This window comes from Homarus americanus, unplaced genomic scaffold, assembly GCF_018991925.1.
Source record: "Homarus americanus isolate GMGI-L3 unplaced genomic scaffold, GMGI_Hamer_2.0 scaffold41027, whole genome shotgun sequence".
NCBI classification, from domain to species: Eukaryota; Metazoa; Arthropoda; class Malacostraca; order Decapoda; family Nephropidae; genus Homarus; species Homarus americanus.
Genome location: NW_024745073.1, coordinates 4,325,706 through 4,331,705, shown reverse-complemented (window position 1 = coordinate 4,331,705; position 6,000 = coordinate 4,325,706).

The window sequence follows — 6,000 nt, the reverse complement described above, 5'->3', positions numbered from 1 at the left end:
TTACATACATATTTAATTAGCGGAAATATAAATCAAGTATTTTTTTCCTGAGTGATATTTTTTTTTAACTACGTAATTTAAGGATGATAAATAATATACCTTGTATATGTAATTATTATAGTATTATTTTTTTTTTTGCCTTAAAGTTCTGGTATCGTTTCTTCTCAGATTTATAAATATTTCAATTCGTTAAAAAAAATCTGGTATGTAATTGGTAGAAAATCCAGAAGAAAATTAGACACCCTGGTAACAAACCATGGTCTCTCTCTCTCTCTTTCTCTCTCTCTTAGTATGTTTGTATGTCTGTGTCTTTCTATAGTGTGTGTGTGTGTGTGTGTGTGTGTGTGTGTGTGTGAAAAATATATAATAACACAATCAGCGAAACTCCAATTATATATATATTTTTTTCTTCTGGTTCCCAGCGTGTGAAAACTCTGCTTCCTGAACCATCCAATTTATTCGTGCTGCCAGAAATCAGTGATACTCTCATGTATATCCTAAGTTGAGTGGACAAATGCACTCCAGTCTTAATTGAACCTAACCTAACCTAACTTCACCTAACCTAACTTAACCTAACCTAACCTGACCTAATCTAACCATTTGCATTGGGTGGCCACAGTTACCTAATGGGTTAAATTACTAATGGGTCACAGTGTTAATGGACCCCGGTATTTATGGGTCACAGTATTAATGAGTCACAATACTAATGAACTCGAGTATTAACGGGTCACGGAACTAATGGGTACTAATGAACCCCCATTCTTAAAGGCCACACAACTAATGGTTCCCCGTACTATTGAATACCAGGTTAAATTGACCTTAATGGGGTATAATTATAATAGGCTATTGATTATAATGGTGAGATTACTTTGAATGTTGTATCTTAGGACTATGAGGTCTATAGTTAATCCCTCTCAGCTATTAGGATCTAGACCAATCACCGCCTGCCTAATCTTTGCGAACGTTCTTTTGTATATAAAAAAAAAACCTCCTCTCTTGTGATGCTCCGCCAAACAAGGTCTCGGAGCCAAACTTTTTAATGTGTAATCCTGACGGCGCTAATTTTCTCACGCCAAACATACTAATGAGACACATTAATTAACTCTTGGCAACTTACGGTGTCTGGTTTTTTTCGTTTAATCTTTTTTTTTCTTTTTTCTTTTTTTTTTTCTTTGTTTGAAACCCGAATTTGATTTATCATTAATGGTTTAAGTCTTTTTTTTTGTTTTTATTCTCACTCTTTTCTGTTTTTCGTTGGTTTTTTTTTAATCGCAATAAAAAACTTTAGATTTTTCTCAATTAATAAAATTACTTTGAGCTTTGGGATAAATCATTTTTTTCAATATAAAGGTAAAATATATTGTTTTAGTTTCATTAGACTATAGTTATAGATGCCATAGTACTGATATAGTGTTTATTTTATATTATTAACTTTAGATTCGTGTTATTGAGTTTCATCCTTCACTGACATTTATTTTTCTTCCATTTAAACTCTTAATGATTGTTAAGGCTATATTAATCTCCCTCGGGTAGTCAGATTAACAACCTATTTTCTCTTCTTTCTTTTGTCTATTAATTTTATCAAACATTTTCTCTTTAAATATCTTTCTTTTATCAACCATTTATTTTTATATTATTATTTCAACTTCTATTTATGTCTCTCTTTGTACATCTCCCCTTTATCACACTATTTCCTCCTCTTGTTTTGTGTATATATTTACCTGAGGCTTCATCAGGTTTGGTTGATACAGTTGACAACAACTAATTAAAGGATCGTGTATAAGAGATGACGACAATGCACCGCTGACCCACTCTAGTGAATAATTTCCCTTCAACTTGACCTAAAACAGATGACCTTGGACCTTTCATCTTTATTATACATTTTGATGAATTAAATATTTTTTTTATGTATATCAAAGTAAATTCCTAAACTTATATAATAAACGGAATATATTTATAAAAGTTACATGTATTATTCAACTCAGGTAATTTCAGGTAAATTCATTAACAATTGATATGAAACGAGAGGAATTTTTTCAAGGAATATTAAATTTTTATACTAGATTTAACCTTCTTGACTAATACATAATTTATCGATATTTATTAACATTTTCATACATAAGAAATATGATTAAGGTAGATTTTAATGTTTCTGTTATATTCAAGAAAACATTAAATATTCCTGTAAGAGTCTAAACTTTATGTTATTATTTCATTTGGTTCAGTAATTCTTAAGTGCATATCTCAATAGGAAATTCTTCAAAGGAGAATTTGGGATACGTCTTTTGAAAGCTTAAACTTGAGGTTATTTCACTCAGGTTTCTCAACTTCACAACTTGTATAAAGAGAAAGAGACAACCTTCAAGAACGTGTTTCAATATATAGCCGTGAGAATTAAACTTTTGAGTTATATAATAGAGGAAAGTAAGGCAAGATATATAATAGAGTGAGTCAGGATATATAATAGAGTGAGTCAGGATATATAATAGAGTAAGTCAGGATATATAATAGAGTGAGTCAGGATATATAATAGAGTGAGTCAGGATATATAATAGAGTGAGTCAGGATATATAATAGAGTGAGTCAGGATATATAATGGAGTAAGTCAGGATATATAATAGAGTGAGTCAGGATATATAATAGAGTGAGTCAGGATATATAATAGAGTGAGTCAGGATATATAATAGAGTGAGTCAGGATATATAATGGAGTAAGTCAGGATATATAATAGAGTGAGTCAGAGGACATTTTTTTAAGGATAATTTTATTTATTCTTCATATATAAGAAGCTAAGATTATTTCAGTCCGGTTTACAACTTCTCAAACTTATACAAAAACTTTCAAGGGATCATTTCTAATTAATTCATCTTGAGTTTAATTATTTTATGTATCATTATTATAATTAACTCCTAAAGATACATTTAATGAGGTATCTAGTACATTTTTCAAAGCTCAGATTTGAGATAATTTTATATCTATATAAATTTTTTCAGCAAATTTCCAAAAAATAGTCACACCTAGAAGAGAATATTTTGTTGGGTAATATTTCTAATGCTTTTGTTAGATTATTATTATTATTATTTTTTTTTTATTATTTCTCGCTGATAAGTAACTCTCTCTCTCTCTCTCTCTCTCTCACACACACACCTTTGGCAGCAGCTGTAATATTAAATGACTCTCTATATATAGTTCCATCTACTTTCTCTTACACAATTTATAAAATATTTCCTTTACAACTTTTTAGATTAAAGAAAAGTTTAATGCATCTATCAATCTATTTATCGATCTATCCATCAGTATATTTTTAGTATAGTTTCAATATATTTGTAGTATAGGTATAATATATTTTACTCTAGTTTCAATATATTTTCAGTAGAGTTATAATATATCTTAAGTATAGTTTTAATATATCTTTAGTCTATCTTGAATATACCTGAGTATACTGCACCTCAACAAACTACCTGGGAGGACTTAACTACAACTAATTATCGGGAGTGGGGTTGCAGGAACCAGGTGCAACACTCTCTCGTATTAAGTGAATATCCGGGAGACCCAGAGTCGATATCGTAATGCTTGCGATCTATGTTTACGAGGGAGTGTTAACTTAGTATACGACCTGAGGGAAGACGTGTACTCTCTCTCTCTCTCTCTCTGACTAACAAACAGTGAGAGATTCGCCACTTACTGCTATAAGTATGGTTCAGTCAGCTGCGACTCAATTATAGTATGCTGCATCAACCACCATTTCACCTTCCATTACCGTGAGCTATATGTGACAATCCTTCAGATACTCCCCACAACACACACACACACACACACACACACACACAATAATACACTGAGGAACAAAGCAAAACTCAAGTGTTAACATGAATAACAAGAATCTTATCACTCCATTCTTTTTATAATTATACTTAATATATACATAATGAAAAAGTGATTCAATACTACAAGTTGATATATACATAACGAATGATGCAATTACACGTCATCATAACAGCTAACGGTATGTAACTCCCGTCTACATGAATAATTTTTAACAATACGTAATAATTCATCATTTTAACGATACATAACCACGATACATAACTACTATATATAACTACGATACATAACTACGATACATAACCACGATACATAACCACGATACATAACCACGATACATAACCACGATACATAACCACGATACATAACCAAAGACAATGAAACAATATCGCCCGAAACATGACACTCTCCCTACTGGCGGTTAGTTACTTCCCAACAAGTTAGATATTACTAATGTGTACTAACTGGTTTTTTTTTCTCCCGTTCAAATCTTACGTACAAGAACCGAGCTTAAATTAGGGGCCACACGCGAAGTAATTCCTGGTAAGTTAGCTCAGCCGTTGTGTGGTGGGGGGAGGGTGTTGTAATGGATGCCACACTCCTAGATTAAAGCTGCGTGGCTGTGTGTGTGTGTGTGTGTGTGTGTGTGTGTGTGTTGGCTATACTGTTTATGTGTGTCTGTGTGTGTGTATGCGGCTATACTGTTAATATGTGTGTGTGTGTGTGTGTGTGTGTGCTGGCTATACTGTTTATGTGTGTCTGTGTGTGTATGCGGCTATACTGTTAATGTATGTGTGTATGTGTGTGTGTCTGTATGCGGCTATACTGTTAATGTATGTGTGTGTCTGTGTGTATTAATATCCATCATTATACATAAACGTATAAATATAAATATTCACATATTAATCTATAATAATATAAACAATATCACATCAACCTCATTTACATCACAAAGTAAACATATTCAGGTACTTATTTTTGTACAGCCAACAGCGTTCGTAACTATCACGCGGATTCATGGAGATTCATCGACTTCAATTTGTTTACTTTGGGTTAACTGTTATGATGGGTGTGGACTTCTGATGTTGTGTTGTCCTTCCATCCAGTGTATATTAGTATGTTAGTTGTCCTGTTTACCACAACATGTCAGGTGTCTACGAGTGTAATAATAATAATAATAATAATAATTAACGGTTTATTGAAAAAGTTCTGCAGCCCGAAGGCTGAAAATATACATTGGGCATAAATGACTTATTACATACATTGGTGGTTTAACAAAAGCCTTCATTAGAGAAAGGTGAAGGAACATAGTGAGCATACAGATTAATGTAGGTGTTGAACAGCAAAAACGTAGTGTAGTAACTCTCCCAGATGGTGTTAGGAGGGACCTCACGTGGTGTAGTAGTTCTCACAGATGGTGTTATGAGGGGCCCTACGTGGTGTAGTAATTCCCCACAGATGGTGTTATGAGGGCCTCACGGTGTAGTAATTCCCTCACAGATGGTGTTATGAGGGGCCTCACGTGGTGTAGTAATTCCCTCACAGATGGTGTTATGAGGGGCCTCACGTGGTGTAGTAATCTCACAGATGGGTTAGGGGGGCCTCACGTGGTGTAACTCACAGACGGTGTTCTATGACTGAGGTGTGTCCCAGGCCTCCTATCGTAGACAGATTAACACATCGCTGGTAGTTGTCGGGCCGTTATCACTGGGTACCTGGGACCTCACTGTGTGAAAGGTCAACTTGGTACCGCTGTTACTGTTGAGTTGTTCTCACTGACTTAAGCACTGTTCACCACTGTTCACCTCTGTTTAACACTGGTTCCATTTCTTTCCTAAATGAAATAGTAACTTCTGGCGTTAACTTGTTGATATTCCGTGGGGAGGAGGGTTCAGGGAGGAGTTGGTATGGGCCTATATAACGTTGACCTGGCTGCCTGGAGAGGAGCGCGCAGGTAATGTCTTGACTGGTGGTCAAGGATGTAGTGAGTGTGTGTGTGTGTGTGTGTGTGTGTGTGTGTGTGTGTGTGTGTGTTAATAATAATAATAATAATAATAATAATTAACGGTTTATTGAAGAGCTTGGCAGCCAGAAGGCTGAAAATATACAGTTACATATTTGGGAATGGGTTACGAATTACAAATAATATACAAATGACATAAGTGACACAAATAA